This window comes from Petaurus breviceps, unplaced genomic scaffold (assembly GCF_028583685.1).
Source record: "Petaurus breviceps papuanus isolate PSGF00001 unplaced genomic scaffold, PetGlider_PUasm1.0 90977, whole genome shotgun sequence".
In the NCBI taxonomy this organism is placed as follows: Eukaryota; Metazoa; Chordata; class Mammalia; order Diprotodontia; family Petauridae; genus Petaurus; species Petaurus breviceps.
Genome location: NW_027187391.1, coordinates 1,425,792 through 1,447,184, shown reverse-complemented (window position 1 = coordinate 1,447,184; position 21,393 = coordinate 1,425,792). Strand labels below are relative to the sequence as shown.

General features: G+C 35.7%; 1 long non-coding RNA gene across 1 annotated transcript in view; it reads left to right on the top strand.

The window, feature by feature from the left end:
- Nucleotides 1-20,814, top strand: part of LOC138153302 (uncharacterized) — a 33,422-nt gene extending 12,608 nt beyond the window's left edge. Inside the window, exons 2-3 of the long non-coding RNA XR_011166334.1 lie at nucleotides 20,209-20,325; nucleotides 20,581-20,814. This is a non-coding gene — a long non-coding RNA (uncharacterized lncRNA). The remainder of the gene's footprint in view (nucleotides 1-20,208; nucleotides 20,326-20,580) is intronic.
- The last annotated feature ends 579 nt before the right edge of the window (nucleotides 20,815-21,393 follow it).

Below are 21,393 nucleotides of genomic sequence, written 5' to 3'. Positions count from 1 at the left end.
AAGTCTTTGCTTGAAAATAAAGCTCCATAGAGCATTAACGAAAATTAGAAGATATTAATCAAAAGATAGTTTACAACAACAATAAAATGTTTCAAATACTCGCAGTTAACCAGCAAAGACCATATCTGTATCTGAATCTGTATCTATGCAGATCTATCAGATGGCACAGTGGATAGAGTGCCAAACCTGGAATCAGGAAGACCCAAGTTCAAATTCAACCTTGGACCCTAACTAGTTGTGTGACCCTGGGTAAGTTGCTTGATATTGTTTGCCTCAGTTTCCTCATCAGTAAAATGAGTTGGAGAAAGAAATGGCAAAGCACTCTAGCGTCTTGGCCAAGAAAACCCAAAATGGGATCACAAAAGAGTCATATATGACGGAAACAACTGAGCAACAACACACACAAACACACACAGCGATTAGAATAATTTTTAAATAACTAAAGGTGGCAAAGATGGCAATGTTAACCAAAACAATTTATAGATATGATGTCATAGTAATCAAATTTCCAATGGGCTGTATAATTAAAGTGACAATAAATTTTGTGTTAAGAAACAGACAAGAATATCAATGAGAATTGTAAATAAGGGGAAGAAAAGAGTAAGAACTTATGGTGTCAGATTTTCATTTATACTTCAAAACAATGCTTAGCAAAACTGGTATTAGACCTAAAATTATAACCAAAGGCCTACTATCCACTAATGTTTGATGAAATACAAGATCAATAAATTACCAGGGAAAATATTCATTAATTTTTAAAGTTTATTTTAATTAAAAAACTTTTGGGAAAATTAAATAGCAAGATGCTGAAAAATGGAATTAAATCCATATCTCATACTGTTAGGTTAAAGTGGGTCAATATGATCAACATTTTTTTAAAATTCACATAATAAGAAAATGGAATGCTCTAGCTATTATAATTATGGAGAATGAAAAGACTGTTATTTATTCAACAAATAAAATATATTTATAGATTTAGAGCTCCAAGACATCTTAAAAGTCACCTAGACCAACCCCTTCATTCTATAGATGAACAAATGAAGGCCTATGGAGGTTGTGTCTCAGTTGATATCACACAGATTGCAACTGGTAGAGCTAGGATCTTATCTTAGGTTTTTTGGATTTAAAGTCAGAGCCTTTTCCCCTGCCCAGCATTGCCCTTGTGGATTTCATTATCTAAAAATGAAGAGATTTTCACAACAAACTTATTTCATACGTCCTGAATAAAAAAGAAACAAGTGGGTGAAGGAAATTGCTATACTATTTCTATTAAATATCTTACATCCAAAATTTGTTGAGAAATTGACAAAAACTTATACAAATTAAATATATTCCCCCATGGAGAAAGGAAATGAACAACCTTTCTTGAAAGAAAAAGAAAAACATATTATCAGTAATTTCCAAATTTGTTCAAACTCTGTAATCATAAAAATGTAAAATCAAACAATACCAAAATGCCACCTCACATCCATTAAGTGACAAAAATATTTTAAAGAATTAAAATTTAGGGGTGGTTAAGTGGTGTAGTAAAATAGAGCACCGGTCCTGGAGTCAGGACGACCTGAGTTCAAATCCGACCTCAGACACTTAACACAAAAACTAACCATATGACCTTGAGCAAGTCGCTTAATCCCAATTGCGCTTGCCCTTCTCCCTCCAAAAAAAAGGCAAAAAAAATTTTTTTTAAAGAATTAAAATTCAATGTTTTTTTTGAAGAAGAAAAGTATTAAAATGCTGGTAGAATTGTGAATTGGTTTAATCTTTTCAGACAATAATATAGGAATATACAATAATATCCTCTAAAATGTTCACACCTAGTGACCCACAGCTAGGAAGGTATTTCTAAGTATGTTAGGGAAGAAGAATATCTTTAAACTTAGTCATAACAGCAAAATATTGGAAATAAGTTATTAATGATTGGGGAAGAGCTGAACAAACGGTAGAATGTGAGTGTTATGGGATATTATTCCAATAAATAATGATAAACATGAAAGAGATACAACATGATGGGAGCAGTATCCTATAGCCCCATTACTTGCATCTTAAGCTAGTTTTTTTTTCCTTTTTGGAGTGGGGAAGGCAGGGCAATTGGGGTTAAGAGACTTGCCCAAGGTCACACAGCTAGTAAGTGTTAAGTGTCTGAGACCAGATTTGAACTTGGGTCCTCCTGACTCCAGGGTTGGTGCTCTATTCACTGTGCCACCTAGCCCCTCCTAGTTTTTTCTTAAAAGGTTTTGAACCTTTCTTCCCTATTTAACTGTCTAAGAATACTAAGGCTTATGTCACTGAAGTAGCTTCCTGATCACCTGGTATATTTGTGTACAAAAAGAATTAGGGCATAAAGAACTCCAGCAACTTCTTTTAGCTTCTGCCATAGAAAAGCAACGTACCTAACGTACCAACACAGGGGAGATAAGCACAGTTGGATTAATCCTCAGTGAACACACCTGCACTACTCTGTCTATTCCCTGTTATGACCAATTCAACCTCCTTTTGTTACCTGTTAGACTATGAGTGAAATACCCCAAAAAAATAGACTCAAAAAGATCAAAAGGGCACACAACTAAATAGGATGTTTTTGTTATTATTTTGTTAAAATTAAATTTACTTTAAAAAAAAGTTGCTAAGGAGTTTGTAGTTTTATGTAATTTTGTAAATTTTGTAATTACATTTTCTATATTTAAATTTGAGGGAGTTGATGGCCCTTAAGATTAGAATTTTTGTAAAACAATTTGGTGTTGTTCCTCAGTAGTCTGAAATTAATACAATGCGTCTGTGAAAAGGAGAATTTTTGGAGAACCTTCCCCTAAGAATGAGATGCTTTACTGTTTTATTCTTTTCCTGGGACTTCTCCCATGACATATTCTACTTGGATTTTTGCTTATATGACTGGATCAAGTGAATGCACATGTTGTTTCTGAAATAACTTTATATCTGTTGACTTTTAAAATCTAGTCAATTTCATTTTTATGATGTTATTCAGTGTTTGCCATGATTAGCACCTTCTGACTCTTTTTGGAAAAAAAAATTATTCATGGTGGACATGTGAGTCTTCAGAATAGTCAACAAACCTTTGGATGTTTTCATTTCTTGATTCCCAACTTTATTTTCCAATGTATAATTTAGCTTTCATGATCCTCTTCTGTACCCACATTCACTTGGAAGTCACTGAATATTGAAGTGTATGTATGTGGACTTAGTTGGGAGTATCCTTGTTAGGGTCTTGTTAGAATTTCTCTACTTCTTTATCCTTTGCAATAGATGTCAATTCATAAACTGTAATTATATTAATGGTATTATTTGCTTATATTCAACCTGAACGTTACAAGTTGAGAGGCCCACAAAATGACTTTTCTTGTTACCTTTGGGTGTAAGATGAAATCGACTGTACCAACTCCTTTATTTGCTTCTATGAATTGACTCCTTTAACCATACTTTCAATGAATTTCTTTTTGTTATCTGGTTTTATTTATATCAACAATATTTCACTCCAACAAAGTCCCACTCTGATATTTCATCAAAGTATGACTGTGATACTGAGATCTTAAAGAATATGGTCGTGAACATGAAATCTAGCTAATTCAATTCAATGTGTATTGTTTTTTAAAAATACATTTTATTTGTCTTTTATTTTTGTATCACTTAAATTTCCCCCTGTGTATCTCTTAGAGAGCCATCCTTTATCATAAACAATTTAAAAAGTAAAAAGAGAAAGATGAGGAAAAATCAGCAACATTTATCAATATATTGAAAACATTTGACAATTTATACAAAATGCCACACCTATACACACACCCAAAGAGTGAGAGAACGTGTCTTTTCTTATCTTTCTTTGGGGTCAAACTTAAATATTGTAATGTTCAATTTCAATTGCTTTGTGGTTGCTATTCTTCCCATTTAAATTTTGTAACTATTGTGTATATTGTTTTCTTCATGCTGCTACCTCTTATTGAATCAATACTTTTAAGTGTTTTCATGTTCCTTTTCTGTATTCATCATATTCGTTATTTCTTAAAGAATAATAATATTCTATTACATTGATGTACCACTGTTAATCCATTCCCCACTTGAAGGAATCTATTTTAATTCCAGTTTTCTGCTACCACAGAAAGTATTGCTATAAATATCTGGGTATATATGGAACCTTTCCCTTTATCAATGTACTTCATCTAGTAGATGCATAACAGTGGAATCTCTGGGTCAAAGAATATGAACATTTTACCACAATTTGCATAATCTTAAATTGCTGTCCAAAAAGCATTTGCCAGGCACAGTGGTGCACAATCCATAATCTCTACTACTGGGAGGCTGAGGCTGGCTCTCTTCTTGAGCTTGGGAGTTCTGAGCTGTAGTGAACTAAAACAATAGTCTGGCATCCATATAGTGAGATATCCCTAAGAGGGAATGGATTGCTCAGGGAAAGATAACCAGCTCAGATCAGAAAAAGCAGGTGCTCTAGTGCTGATCAGCGCTAATATCAGAGGATAACGAATGGCTATTGTATTTCTAGTCCCGGTGAGACAGGGAGACCTTGTCTTTAAAAAAAAAAAAAGCATTATTAAGAGTTTCTAGAATATGAGGTATTGTGCCATTAAAATTCTTTTAAAATATGTTAAGGGATAGAAGAGGTGCAATCCATGTTAATGGAGAGAATATCCACACAAATGTGATTACAGATGATTGAGAATGTCATTATGGGGGTGTGTGTGTGTGTGTTTGTTGTCTGTCAGTCAACAAGTTTTTATTAAGAGCTTATTGTGCCAGACTCCGTGCTAAGAGCTAAGGGCACAAAGAAAAGTAAAAGAGTCTGTGTGTGAAGTGAGAAGAACCATAAGTCAATTTAATCGGGATTTATTCAATTCATTGTAATCTAATGGCTATCAAGGGTTGTGCTAGGTGGGATAGAGTAAACTTCGATTTCGTTAAATAGAATCAGAGTTATGTGGGTTACAATTAGGAATACTTTGATAATTTAATTAAGATTTTATTTCATATATTATATACATTATGTATTAATATATTGTATATTGTGATTTATTAATTTCTATAATAATAATACCATGCATTGATGAATATGGCGCTTATGTTTGGTTATAGGATAGATTTACACTTCATAGAATCGTACTTTGTTAATGACATTTAGAGGAATAGAGAGAGAGAAATGCTGTAGAAGTACAACCCCACCTCAGAGATTAATGCTCAAAAAACCCCACTGTTTCCTTGTGCCTCTCTGTTCTTTCGTGGCTATTGGTTGTAACTGCTAGTGGAAAGTCCTGAGTCTCGATGACTAGACACTGATGAAACACCGGTGTTGGATAAACATTTTTCGTAACCAATCACAAAATTTCCCCTTTTCTGCACCTATTCACGGAATTGTGAATTGTACTTCCTCATTCTATTTTTTAGTCACCTCTCAATGTCAATAAGAACCAAAGTCCCAGAAGAGGAATTCTTGACCACTTGGATCCAATTGCTTAGGGACCACTGGTCTCCCTAATAAATTGGTATCTGTTTTGGAACTCTGCCCCAGGTGCCTTTGTCACAGATGTGAATTTGAGGGCCCATAGAGCTGACATTTTAATGGGGGATACAACATGTAAATAAATAGATAATCACAGAGAGAAAGATATTAGCAACTGGGGGTGGAGAAAGATGAAGGCTTGAGGAAAGGTCTTGAGTAGAAGGTAAGATTTAAATTGGGTCTGAAAATAATTCGGGGAAGCTAATATATGAAAGTAAAGGCCTTCCATGCATGGAGGACATTAGTGCAAAGTCCTGTAAACAGGAGTTGGAGTGTCTTGAAGGAAGAACAACATATAGGCCACTGTAGCTAAATCATAAAACATGTGGAGGGAAGGAAAGGATAAGAAAATCATAACAGTAGAAAGGGACTAGATTATTTTTTTAAAAATTATTGACAAACAGGACGTTGTATTCGATTCTTCTGGTAATAAGGGGCCCTTGGAATTTGTTGGAGCCAAATAGATAGACCTATACTTAAGAAAAAATCACTTTGATAGATGATGGATTGGAGTAAGAAAGGAGTTGAGTCAGGGAGACTGATTAGGAAACTATTACAACAGGTAATAGATGAGAGGTGATAAGAACCTGAATTAGAGCAGTGGCTACATATAAAAAAGGAGATGTGTACAAAAGGTATGAAGATAGAAATGATAAGATTTGACAACAAATTAGATATATGGGGTGAATGAGAGTTATGTGTCAAGGATTATGGTGGTTGTGAGTTTGTGTGATGGGGAGGATGAACTTCATAGCAATTAGGGAAATTCCAAAAAGGAGAGGTTTTAGGGGAAGAGATAATTAATTTTGGTTTATCCTGAAGATGCCTTCAGGACAACCACTTTGAGATGTACAAAAGTCAATTGGAGATGATCTGTAGCTCAGGAAAAAGACTAGGGTTAGATAGACAAAAAATAGATCTATCAATCTCTGCACAGTCAGCATATAGAGGTAGTTCAGTCTTAGCACCTAATGAAATCATCAAGTGAAATAGTACAGTGCGAAAAGAGAAAGGACCTACAACAGAGCCTTGGGTAGCACTCAGGGTTAGTTGGTGTGATAATGAAAAAGAATCGGCAAAGAAGATTGAGAAGAAGAAGTCATACAGATAGGAGGAAAAGCAGAAGAGACTAATATCATGTAAACCAAGATAGGAGAGAATATGGAGAAATTAAATGATATAAAAACAAAATGTTTATCAGTAAAAATAATTTTAAAAAAAGTGAATTGAAGAATTGGGAAGTTAGGATGTTTGAGGCAATATTTATATGGATTGTGAAGGACTTCCCTCTCTCCTCATTTGAGGACAAGGGTTAGGAAGGAAAAAATGCCTTTGAGTCAGGTACTGAACTAAGTGGAAAATGAGGAGAAAGTGTGTGTGGAGTGAAGGGAAAAGGCAGCAGTATAAGTAGATAAAAGCCACCAGGAATTGGATTGGGTGATAAGTTTGGATGACTTGGACCTCAAAGGAGTAGAGTCACTGGGCGTTAGTGAGAGAGAGAGAGAGTTTGGAAAAAACATATGTGAGCAAAAAGTATTTTAACTCTCCCTTCATGACAAAAAGAGTCAAGGGGAAGAGAATAAGTATCGTCAATATTGTAAAGGGTACAAGACAAGAGAAGCAGTGTCATTATAAGGAAGCCAGGCAAAGAATGTTCTGGTAAATATCAACCAGCTCTCCAAAAACCAGGACACTTTTTAAAGTTTAATTTGTATGAACATTTTTCTATCACTTTCTCACACCTAGACCAGAGTCATCAAACTTGAGTGCCTCCTAATCAGTTAAAATGTAACTGGGAAATCTTTAGCAAAATAAACAAAAATATGATAAAACATACCATTACATTTTAAAATTAAGTCACTATATGGTCCAGGGATCTTTATGTATGGAGTAATGACCCTGTCTCTATTTGAATTTCATACCACTTACCTAGAAAATAAACAGAATAGATAAATAATAAAATAAAGGAAGTCATGATTTGTAGCACTTGCTAATTTATGAGGTATAAATGCTCACACTTGAAACTATTTAACTATTAAATTTTAACTATGTAATTAGCTATATTTAACTATTTTAAATTTCAAACAAATTTCACTGTTAACTCTGAGAGCTTTTACCACTGGACCCATTATACTCTAGAACTAGATTTCAGTGTGTACCAAGGAGATAGAAGCAGTGAGAAAGGAAGAAGCTTAAGATGCAAATAAGTTGCTAATTATAGAACAGGAATTCCACAAGACACAGTGGAAAGGAAAGGCAGACTCAGAATAAGCAATGTAAAAATATGAGGTAGAGTTTAGGTGGTTAGGAGTAAGAAGCAGGAAGCTGGGGATAGGTTGGGGTTTCTATATTGGCAACATGCCACCTATGGAGATGGAAAGGGTAGAAAATTACATTAAAATGGGAGTTTTTGTTGTAATGTTTGAGAGAGTTGCCTCCTACTCTGCCAGTTCAAATTTTCAATCTGTTTTCATATAAAGTATACTTACTAACACAGTTTAGTCTTTTAAATAACCTTACTTTTATTCAGTCTCTTCAGAAATTCGTGAGCTGTATAGCAGTGACTCTATAGGATTATAGACACACTTTTCCTATAATATCACAGAAAGCTCTTTATCCTGACAGTAACTTCTGCTTTGAAACCCCAGCCTCTGATTGGATGGTTCCATGAAGAACCTACATTTTAAGGAAAACACCCAGATTAATCATATCTTCATTCCTCTCCAGGACATATTCCTGACTCTGTACTGGGTGTTTTTTGGTTGTTTTTACCTCACCCTGGTAAGACTCTATACTCCTAAAGTCTCTTCCTCTTACTGGGTGGTTCCATCTAGAACCTCCATTTCAAGGAAAATACTTGGACCAGCCATATCTTCCTCACCAGGCTGAACTCTTTATTCTCTATAATTTATGACTGTGTTCCTGAGCAGGATCCTTCACTCTTTTTCAATTCCCTTCTTTGTCATCTTCCCCTAGTGAACCTAAATTTCTCTTTTTAAAATATATTTTAGCTATTTCATTAAGTGATTACTTGTAAAAATTTTAACCATTCTTTTAGAATTTTGAGTTCCAAATTCTCTCCTTCCCTGTCACCCCTCCCCCACTCATTAAGAAAGCAAGCACTATATTAATTATACAAGTGAAATCATGCAAAACAGATGTCCACATTAACCATGTTGCAAAACAAAACACACACACAAAGAAAAACATAAAAGCAAAACAAAGTATGCTTCAAGCAGCAAGAGTTCATTGGTTCTCTCTCTGGAGGTGGATAGCATTTTTCATCATGGGTCCTTTGGGATTGTCTTGGATCATTGCCTTGATAAGAGTAGCTAAAGTCTTTCGTAGTTAATCATCCTTACAATATTACTATTGCTGTGGACAATGTTCTTGTTCTGCTCACTTCACTCTGAGTCAGTACATGTAAGTCTTCCAAGTTGTTTTTTTTTAATCATCCTGCTTGTCATTTCTTATAGCACAGTAGTATTCCATCATAATCATATATGACAACTTGTTCAGTCATTTCTCCAACCAATGGGCATCCGCTAAATTTCCAGTCTTTTGTCACCACAGAAAAAGAGCTGCCATAAATATTTTCATAAATATAGCTCTTTTCCCTTTTCTCTGATATCTTTGAGATATAGACCTGCTAGTGGAATACTGGATCAACATGTATGCACAGTTTTATAGCCCTTTGTACATAGTTCCAAGTTGTTTTCCAGAATGGTTGGACCAGTTCACAATTCCACCATCAGTGCATTAGTGTCCCAATTTTTCCATATCCCCTCCAGTATATGTCATTTTCCTTTTCTGCATGTTAATTAATCTGATAGGTGTGAGGTGGTATCTCAGAGATGTTTTAATTTGCATTTTTCTAAACAATAGTGATTTAGAGCATTTTTTCAGGTGACTATATAGATAGCTTTGGTTTCTTTTGAAAATTTATTGTTCATCTCTTTTGACCATGTATCAATTGGGGAATTGCTTTTGTTTCTATAAATTTGGCTGAGTTCCCTATATATTTGAGAAATGAGGCCTTTATCAGAGAAATTTGCTATACATTTTTAAAGTTTCTTGTTTTCTTTTCTAATTTTAACTGCATTAGCTTTTTTAATAACTTTTAAATTTCATGTAATCAAAATTATCTATTTTGTTTTCTGTTATGCTCTGTCTCTTATTTGGTCACAAGCTCTTCCCTTGTCCAGAGATCTAACAGGTACACTTTTCTATACTCTCCTAGTTTACTTATGATATCATCTTTAATGTCTAAATCATTTATTAATTTTCACCTTATCCTTGGTGTGAAACATTGGTCTATGCTTAATTTCTTCCAAAGTGCTTTCCAGTTTCTCCAGTAATTTTTGTCAAATGGTGAGTTCTTAGCCCCAAAGATTGGTTCTTTGAATTTATCAAACACTAAAATATCATGGTCATTTTCTACTGTGTTTTATGTATCTAACATATTCCCCTGATCCACCATTTTATTCCATAGCCATCAGATTGTTTTTATGATTGCTGTTGTTCAATCATTCATTTGTGTCCAACTCTTTGTGACTCTGTGGACCATAGTCGTGGGTTTTGTTGTTGTTTTGACAAAGATACTAGAGTGATTTGCCATTTCCTTCCTTCTCCAGTGGAATAGGGCAAAAAGAAGTTAAGCAACTTGTTCAGGGTCACACAGCTAGTAAATATCTGAGGCTGGATTTGAACTCAGGTCTTCCTGACTCCAGGCCCAGCACTCTATCCACTAAGCCACCTAGCTGCCCTTTTTTTATTACCCACTTTGTAATATAGTATAAAATCTGATATTTCTAAGCCACCTTACTTTATATTTTTTTTTATTGATTCCTTTGATAGTCTTGACTTTTTGCCCTTCCAAATGAATTTTGTTTTTATTTTTCTAGTTGTACAAAATAACTCTTTGGAAGTTTGATTGGTGTGGTAGTGAATAAGTAAATTAACTTAGGTAGAACTGTCATTTTTATCATTTTGCTCAACCTACCCATGAGCAATTAACATATCTCCAATCATTTAGATCTGTCTATATTTGAAAGAAAAGTGTTCACTAATTGTGTTCATATAGTCCCTGGGTTTGTCTTGGCAGGTAGCACCTAAACCTCTTGTGAGAAGACATTGTCTTCTTTCTGTTTGTATTTGTAATCCAAAGCCTAGCATAGTACCCAGTACATAATGAGCTCTTAATAAATGCTTGAGTTGACTGACCTTGCCTTGTGTTAGTCAAATATCTATTTCTTAATGTATTTGTTAACTCTTTATTTCTTAGTGTTAAAAATTCCCCTTAAAACAGAAAAAAAATCAGAAAAACTGGAATGGGAATAATATAAGGGGGTAGGAGTATGGTAATCTTTGAGGAGTCAGTAGCATTGGTTGGAGAAAGATCTATTGAGGGAGGCAAATGACCATTTGAGGTCTTCCCTCAAGTACCTAGCATATGGCAAGTGGTTATATGTCCTGTGAGGCTTTAAGAGGCAATATAGAGTTGTTCAGTTTTTTTAGTATGTCAATTTCTTGATTTTTGGAAGAAGATGGCACATTAAGAACAATAAGAACTAAATTACTATGTGCAGACATGAAGAGCTGTGTGATTTTTAGTACTTTCTTTACTTCTTTCTCCCATTCTCACCAAAAAAGCTCAAGGAAGCTACCAGCAATTCAGTGCCATTTTGTATTTTGGTGGCTTTCATCAATCACTAGGGCCAAAAAAATGTTTGTAGCTAATCTACCAGTGATGACCCTAGACACAGTATATATTGGACCTTGTACTTAAAAATCTTTGGGAAGCACTGTGGAACAATGAAAAATGTATTTCTTTTGAAGTCAACAGCACATGACTTCAAATTCTGTCTCTGAGGCTTACCGATGTGACCCTAGGAAGCTATTAAGTGCCCTGGGCCTCAGTTTCCTCATTGGTTATATAAGAGGGTTGGACTACATGACCACTGAGCTTCTTTTTAGCTTCATCTCTGTGATCCAATGATCCTTTATATCTTGGGAAAACTGGCCAGAGCTTGCGCTTTGGTCCTGTAGCCTTTGAGTACTTAAGGTCACCTCTATGTCATGATGGGACATTAGAGTAGGAATGTTCTGGAAGTATAAAATACACAAAGAATTTAAAATAAAAAATTTCCAACCAAATGTTTCAACAAATGAAATCCCAGAGGGAAAAGGTTGTTTTATTCAATGAATTTGTATGGTCAACATCTCACTGCCTTCATTCATGTGGTATGAGTAGCCAGGGTTACTTTAAGTCAAATGCAGAATTTAAGTATTGGGATGTGGTTTTCAGAAGTGTGACTGTTTAACTAGAAGGGGAACATTCCGACCCAGGAGTGACTCTGATATCCTCCAGAGGAATCACAGCCCTTTCACATCCCTAAGCTTTTAATAAATCAGGAAATGGTAAGGGGATATTGGAACAGTAGGGAGCCAAATGCAGAACCCTCAATGGGGCTAATCCAATGGAAACTTGTGAAAAGCGCTACAGGGCAAAACCGGAATGAGAAGTAACACAGGGGAGTGGAGCTGCAGAGAAATCCTAGATTCATAGAAACTATTATGGCATTAGGGAAAAGAGAGAGCAAACTTTTCCAGACTGTCAGGATGGGAAAGAAAGTCAAGCATTGAAAACACTTATGATATTAGAATTGGAAGATGTTTTAAAAGTCCTTTAGCAAAAATGTATTGATCTGTTGATCTATTTTAACCTTTTTATCTTGCAGGTAGTAAACTAATGTGCAGGTAGGGTACTAAATTACTTCCTAGAATCACAGAGTTGGCTAGTGGCATAGTATAAAGGCAAGCATAAGCAGCTTTCCAGAGGACTGCTGCTGTGAATAGCTTCAAGATTCTGATTACATAGTATAGTGAACTCTGTTTATTCAGCAGTAAATTAAGGCAAAACATTCACAGAAATCAAAGTACAGCATTCCCAATGTTATGACATGACAACTTATCACTAAAATGTCCACATAGTTTTTTCCCAGAGTGGCCACATAGTTTTAAACAAAGTACAATAATTTAGTAACTCAATCATTTAGTAAGTTCTTAATTAAATCATCCTTAAGAAAGCTTGTCTCCTTACTGGACACAAAGTATAAAGGTCAAAGTTCGCCACCCCTAGGTCACAGTAAATCATAATCTTCTCAGTCAGCATCAGGTACCCAAGAAGAGATCTTTTCATCTTGACTAGAGGCTGGCTCTCAGCTTCCACGGTTCCTCTTCCATGGTCCCAGCTTCTGCTGAATCTACATAACTATCACCTGGGTTGAAAGGCAGGCAGCTCTCAGTTCCTTGTCCAGCTCCTTGTCCAGTTCTTCATCCAGTTCCTTGTTCAGTTCCCTTTCCATATTGAAAGTCACAGTGTCCAGTCCATTGCAAATCCTTCACAGTTTCTGTTTCTGGGAAGACAAAGCTTAGAGCCAAAACAACATTCATTCACATTGCAGGCACCATCATCAATTCACTATCTGTCTGTGAAATCAACAGGGACCCACAAACAAGGTCCAAGAAGTCAACACAAATCATCAGTACAGTCTCAGGACCTCGAAATCCCTCCTCCAGGACTTCTGTAAACAGACAACCAGAAAATCATCTTTCAGGGCTTCCAGTAAGGTCCTAGGGCTTCTGTACAAAGTATCACAAACAGACATCAACACAAACAGAACAGACAAACATAGAGTGCCAGGATACCACGAGTTTTTTCTTCTTCCACCACAAGAGCTCTCTTCTCAGTTCTGCTGTCTCCAGCCTGGGCCTCTCCTTATATATGATCATTAGCTCCTCCCCTTCCTGTTGCTGGAGTTCACAAGTCCTAGGGTTCACAAGTTGTGGGATTCACAAGTTCTGGATCTTAATACCTGATACAATCATGAACTGATACAAGGTGTTAACTACTTCTGTGTTAATTCAATAGCTGAAACAAGGTGTTGACTACTTCTTTGCTTGCCATTACACATAGATGGACCTGCATATCAGATCTTCTGATTCTTAGTTTAATGCTTTTGTTGTGGAATTATCCACAGATATGTAGGCAGATAATACATGAATACATTTTACTAGGAAAAGAGATTTTTGATCCAAAGTGATGGACTGAGTGAGTAGAATAAAGTCAAATTTCCAAATTCAAGATTGGATACTATGTGTTAAGATGCAAATGTATGAATATAATTAAACAAATTATTAAGTAGATTAACCAAATGATATTGGGTAGTTATTTGAATGTTGTTGTTGTTCAGTTGTTTCAATCATATCTGATTCTCCATGACTCCATTTGGGGTTTTCTTGGCAAAGATACTTGAATGGTTTACCATTTCCTTCTCCAGCTAATTTTATAGATGAGGAAACTGAGGCAAACAGGGTTAAGTGACTTGCCCAAGGTTACACAAGCTACTAAGTGTCTGAGGTCATATTTTAACTCAGGTCTTCCTGTGCTGGATGCTCTATCCATTGTGCCACCTAGCTGTCCAGTTTTGAAAGAAAGAAAGAAAGAAAGAAAGAAAGAAAGAAAGAAAGAAAGAAAGAAAGAAAGAAAGAAAGAAAGAAAGAAGGAAAGAAAGAAAGAAGGAAAGAAAGAAAGAAAGAAAGAAAGAAAGAAAGAAAGAAAGAAAGAAAGAAAGAAAAGAGATAAAGAAGTCACATCTCTATGACTGAGGTTGGAGAAGTTGCTAATCTGGATTTCACTTTTTCATTTTACAACTTGATTTGGAATGCCACTTAATGGCTATATAAGTTGCTGAGTCATTTTAGAGTTAAATTAAATGAGAGTTGTTTCATCTCCTTCCAGGATTGCCTAATCAGACCCATAATGCAGATAAAAAGATCCTATTAATAAGTGAGAAATATATGTAGTCTTTCGTCTACATATTTCCAAGTAAATAGCACAGTCTCTTAGCTTTCAAGTTTGACTGACAGAAATTTAGGACTTTAGGGTACAACTATGCATAGTTTCTAGAACCCTAAAGTTGCCTCTACTTCTTTTTTTTCTACCTTCTTTCAAGTACAATGATTACAGAGATCATTATTCTTTAATTCTTTATTATAGGCCAAATAACATTGAAGATTTATTCCTGAAATTCAAAGGATATTATTTCTCTGATTCAGCTGACTAAAAGAAACCATTGTCTCAGCAAGCAATCTGTGTAGGATTTTATCTTGAGAAACATCTTGGAGAATTACTAATTGTCAACACATAATTCAAGTATGTTACAGAGAAGAATTTGGAAATAATTTTGAAGCTAAAGTTGCTCAGAAATAATATTGAAGCTGAAGTCAGTCAAAAATAATTGGTGGGGGGTGGCTAGGTGGTGTGGTGAATAGAGCACCGGCCCTGGAGTCAGGAGGACCTGAGTTCAAATCTGGCCTCAGACACTTAGCACAAAAACTAGCCATGTGACCTTGGGAAAGTCATTTAACCCCAATTGCCCTCCAAAAAGAAAAAAAAATGGTAGGCTTGTTATCAACCCAACTAAATAGAGAAAAGAGTGCTGAAAAAGACAGGGATTAATAGCACCATCTTCAATATAATGATAATAGCTAACATTTATATAGTTCTTTAAAGTTTACAAAGTGCTTTACTTACATTGAGTCATTTCATTTTTATAATACTGTGAAGTGGGTACTATAATCATCACTGCTATGCAGATAAGGACACTGAAGGAGAAAGAAATTAGTGATTTGCCTACAGTCAGTAAGTATCTGAGGGGAGTATTCAAACCCAGGGATTCCTGACTTCAAGTGAACCATTCTGTCCACAGCTTTCATGGAGCCACCAGGAAGACAGACTTCAGTGGGTGACTAGAGTGAGGAAGACCTGAATTAAAATTATTTTGTTGTGATTCAGTTTCAGTTGTGTCTGACTCTTCATGACCCCATTTGGGGTTTTCTTGGCAAAGATACTAGAGTGGTTTGCATTTTCTTCTCTAGCTCATTTTACAGATCAGGAAATTGAGTTTGAATTATGGTTCTGACCCTTATCATAGGTCCATTAAGTAACCTCTCCAAGTCTGTTTCCTTATCTATAAAAGAGGAATAACAAAACAGAACTTAATTCACAGGGTTGTTGTGTGGAAAGCAATTTTATCCTTAGAGTAATATACATACATATATATTTTATGTATATACATATACATATATAGTATATATGTGTAGAGTAATATACAGTAATACATATACATATATGTGGGTAACACACATACATATATGTATAGATGGGTGTTTACTATTGTTATAATTAATATTTAATGGGAGAAAACTAAAGGAGAGCCTCTTAGCCAATCCTAGGCAATTCATGTGCTTGTGGTCCTTCAGAGACTATGTCCCTCACTTCTCAAATATTTTTTAGAACATTCCTATAGAAATTTCATGTCATAGCCTCTAAGAGCAAGATATCATGGTACGCAAATCAGGGGGAAAATACTTCTGGGCAGTCTAGGTCACGTGCCTCAAAATGGCCCTAAATATACTTATGTAGAAAATCTACACAGGACTGGCAATGCCTAGAATATAGTGAAAATAATGAAGGATTTTCAAAGCATAGGGGACAATGATCTTGTGACCCTATTTCCAACAGATTTTTGTGAGACTGTGTCTGTTGCATGGGTTGTGCAGTGGTTGAGAGGGTGTGGTATTGTTCGTCTTTGGGATGGTGCAGAGATCATTTGGGGTAGTGCTGCTGCTGCTGCTGCTGGGAGTGGGCACCCTGAGCTCTCCAGGAAATGTGGCTTAGGGATGTGATATAATTTAATAGAACCATAAAGTGTTTGAGTTTGAAAGAATCTAATCTACCCTCCCACTCAGTGCAGTCCTATTTCCTGGATTGTTGGTTATCTAGCCTCTGTTAAAACTCAAAGGACTGCACAAAACTTCAAAAAACAAACAAAAAAAACAACCCCAGTTTTGTTTTCAAACAATTCTAGTTCTGAAGTTTTGTTTTGTTTTGTCAAACTGAAATTACTTCCCTATAACTTCCATTCACGAATCTAAGTTCTGTCCCCTAGAAGGACATTAAATACCTTGAATTCTTCTTCCACATGACTTTCAAATTATTCAAGATTTCTACTAAGTCTTTTCTTCCCCACTAAAACATTCCTAGTTATTTAAGTGATTTCTCATATCTCATTCCTACAGCTCCAGTCTTCTTACATATTACTTCCCTCTGTGTCCTCCACAGTCCAACCGTACTGGTCTACTTACTGTTCTGTATACAAAATACTTCATTATCTCTGTGCCTTTGCACTGACCAAGTCCCATACTTTGATTGCATTCCTTAATCACCTATGACTCTCAGACTCACTAATTTCCTTCAAGATTCAGCTCAAGGGGAATCTTACGTAGGACACCTTTCTTGATTCTCACTCTCCTTCCCCCATTCCAAGTAAGCGACTCGCTCCCCCCCCCCCCGCACCAACCACTCCCATGCAGGTACAACACAAGGTTACCTTATGTTTAGTTTGTATGTGTGTCTTGTCTATACCTACATATGTATAGTTTCTCTTCTCTAGAATGTAAGCCTCTTGAGTGCAGGATTTTTGTTAACCTGTTTTTGAATCTCCAGTACTTTATACAATGCCTAGAACATAGTAAGTACTTAATAAATCCTTATTGTACAATTGATTGATTGATGACACAGTTTCAAATCCTACCATTATCCTGATTACCCTACTTTGAACACATTCTCAAAAGGTGGCTCCTAGAACTGAACACAATACTTGTAAAACTCTAGATGTGCTTCAACCAGTGAAAAGTTTAGTGAGACAATTATAGTTTCTTGCTCTGAACGTGCTTCTGTTAATGTGGTCTAAGATTACTTTCCACCACAAAAAAAAAAATTCTACTACAACAGTTTACTTTGTGGTGGAGGTGATCCTGGATAGTCCAAGGCTGTGCCAGAGGATTGAAATCTCTGGCAGATCTTGGCAACCTGGAAAGATCTTAAGTATGTATGAATGTGCTACTGGGTGGCTATTAAGACAGTCTAACAGTGGGTGTCTGTTGTCTGAGGGCCAACCTAATTAAATTCAGAGAGGATTGTCATAGGGTACCACATTATTTGACCTTAACAACTCTAAGAGATCACTCACTCAAGGTTGCTGAGGAGTTGCAATCTGGAAATACCATCCCTGGGGGAAAAAAGAAACAACATGAATTCTTAAAGCATTGAAGTTTCAATCTAGTTGTATTACCTTTATTATGTAGTTTTATTTGTAAATTTTATCTTTTTTCATTTGTGCTTTCTGTTTTTCCATCATAACCATTTCTGAATCTATCCCTTTCTCATCTTTTGTAACAGAACTTTAAAAAATAGGGAGGGAAAAAAAACTGTTCTAACTAATCTAACACAGAAACTATGTCTGACAATAAATGAAATATTTGACACCCATAGTCTACCACCTCTGTAATAAACAGACAGAAGTATATTTTCTCAAATCTTTTTTAAGAGTCATTTGATCATTAGAATTAGACAGCATCCAGCATTTTTATTTTTATTTTTTGTTCTGTTTATACTGTCATAGTTATTGTGTATTTGTTCACCTGTATTTACTTACTTCACTCCACAGTTCAAATAAGTATTCCTGGACTTCTCTGAATTCTTTATATTCATTGTTTCTTGTAGCATAATAATTAATCAATCTATAAGCATTTATTAAGTGCTGATTATCTGCCATTACATTCATGTTGTTTAGCCAATCTCTAATCAATTAACACTTTCTAGTTCTCTGCTGATAAAAAAGAAAGCTAAATTGCATTAGCTTTTGTGATAGTTACATCAGTTGCCAGCTCATATTGAGCTGCCAATCAGCTAAACCCCTATATCATTTTCATTCATGTCTCCATTCAGTTAATTCTTTAAATATGAGTCCAGGGCTTTACACATCTTTACTAAATTTAATCTTGTTCGATTCAATATTCTAACCTACCAAAGTTTTTTCAGAGTCTAATTATGTTGCCTATTTTTTAAACTATTACTAAGCTATTATTACTATTCTCCAACATATTACCCACCAGTTATACCATCCAACCATTTTGCAAGAATGCTTTCCATGTTTTCATTCAAATTATTGATAATATGAACAAACATGCTACCTGAAGTCCTTCTCCAGGTTGACAACTATCAACAAGTTGTTCAGCAAATTATAACACATTATTCATATCAAATCTCTCCATCTTGTTTAAAAGAATACCATAGGATATACTATGGCTGCCTGAAATCCAGATACTCTGTTTCCTGAAATTTAGTAGCTCAACTTCATTAACATGATACCATCTATCCAAGTACTAGTATTATTCTGCCTTCCTTCCTGTCTTCCACACCACTCTCTGGGTTCCTTTGTATTGTTACTTGATAAGGTAGACCTAGGTATTAAAAATGTTCTCTATATATCTAGGAGTGAATAAACCTTAAGCTGCATTAGCTCAGGGATGGTGCTTTATATAAACTCCATTTCTACTATTGCATAGACTTCTGCACATAGTAGGTATTTAATAAATATTTATTAAGATAGAATAGAGTACGAGATTCAGAAAAGACAAATAATTCCGTGGCATAATAGATGTGTTTTTCAGATAAAAGTAGGGTAACATTCTATTAATAGAGATTTGTATAAAACTGCTATTTATTTCCTGGAATAAAATTTCAGGTAAAATTCTATTTACCTGGCTATGGGACTTGAAATGATTTGTTCAGTAGTGCCCTATTGAAGGTAGTTTTGTCTGTCTGATACATCTAAGTTGGTATGATCAAACTTGAGAAGATGAGGTAATGTAACAGAAAAAGTTTACCAAGGGTCAACTGACCTAGGATGAAGTCACATATTTCCTGCTAAAATTGACCTAGGTTTTCTGAAATTTAGTTTCTCTTCTAATACAAGGTTAACTCTATCTTTTCTTGCTATACATCAAAAGAATGTTTTGAAAGAAGGAAATAATAATTTATTAAGCACCTGTTGTTTTTTTTGAGTCATTTCAATCATGTCTAACTCTTCATGACCTCATTTGGAGTTTTCATGGCAATGATACTGGAGTGGTTTGCCATTTCTTTCTCCAGTTCATTTTACAGAAGAGAAAACATAATTAAGTGACTTGCCCAGGGTTACATAGCTAGTATATGAGGCCAAATTTGAAGTCAGGTCTTTTTGACTCCAGGACCAGTGCCTATCACCTGTGCCATCTAGTGCCTTATTAAGCACCTACTACATACATACCAAATACTATGTATGACAAGTGTTTTCCAAATACCATCTCATTTGAACCTCACAACAATCCTGGGAGATGGGTCCTATTATTATTCCCATTTTACAGTTAGGGAAATTGAGGTGAGCAGAAGGCAAGCTACTTTCCCAGCTAATAAGTATTTAAGGTTGAATTTGAACTCAGATCATCCTGACGCCAGGTCTAGCCCTCTATCTACCACACCACCTAAATTATCTCTGTTGTAAGGCTGAATGATACATAATGATCACATACGTTCTTGAGGGCTTACACTGCCACAGGTTCCCTCAGTGGAAATATCTCTGGACTCTCGGGTAGAATTTAACATTGATCTTTCAAAATCATCCCCAATGGCTTATACCAAAAAAATCTACATGATCAAATCATGTTCTCTTATATTTCAAACTTTAAACAAACAGAAAACAATAAATACAACTCAAATTCTTTATTGTCGTTATCAGGCCATCCTAATGTAAACAAGATTTGTCACGTGCCCAGATCACCTAAGAAGAAAATACTCATGTGGAAGATCCCAGAGACCAGCTTCTGGGAGAAGAAGTTCTGTATTCTGCTATCATGTAGGTGGGAATGGTCTCCTTCTATTGACTATGTAGAAAGAACTGTTTGTATCTTTAAAACTGCAAGACTGGGAAAGCCTCACTTTCTCTTCCCAGTGACAAATAGGGTGATGGTATCATTCATTCACTCACTGCATGAGTACCACTCACTAAAACCAAGAGGTTAGGGGAAGGGCCTCCATCATTTTTCCCTTAAACCCTGTGATTCCTAGAAATAGGGTTGAGATTTTGTTCTGTTTTATTTGTCTTTTTCAGGTATAGATGAAGGAAATAGAGTCCTAGGAGCTCAAGGCATGGTGATCTTGGAGCCAGGATTCAAGGTCAAATGTTGTCACCAGCTCATCAGGATAGCCTTGAGAATCCAAGGTGCTGGGGCACGAGGCCACTTTGGACTTTGAACTTGTTGGGACTACTGCTATATAGGAACTGAGCTAAACCTAATCTTCCTTTCCTCCTCAAAGACTGAGGTGGCAGATGGGGCATTATTCAATGCAATAAACATTTATTAAACATATACTATGTGTCACACACTGTGCTAAGCACTAGGGATACAAATAAAAAAAGAATGATGGTCCCTGTTCTCAAGGATCTTACAATCTAGTGGAGGGAGACATGGTGGATAAAAGTTAATTTGGGATAAATATAAGATCCTGCACAAAAGGAGGCAAGTAAGCCAGGGCAGGAGAGAAGAACACCAGGGGCCATCTTGTTTCATAGAGTTGAAAACAGGAAGAGTAGCAGATGAAGAATAGAGTGAGTCAGAAGTCTAGCTTCTGCCCTGTATAAAGGAAGACATTGGAAAGAGTTTGGTACTGCACTGTCCAGCCTTCCAATCAGAGAGTGGAGGAGGCTGAAGGAGGTAGGAGCAATCAACACTTGAGTGAGTAGCATGGTGATGTCGTTGTTTGTCCTTCATTTTCAAAGAGGACCAATGACATCATGGAGGGAATACTTGTATGTTTGCTTTTGCTCTACTGTTGAAGCAAATATTCCTTTCAAAAAGTTAATCTATTTAGTGGTTAAGTGGAATTGAAGTGGTAGGGATCCCTAAATCTTGGGGAACATAAT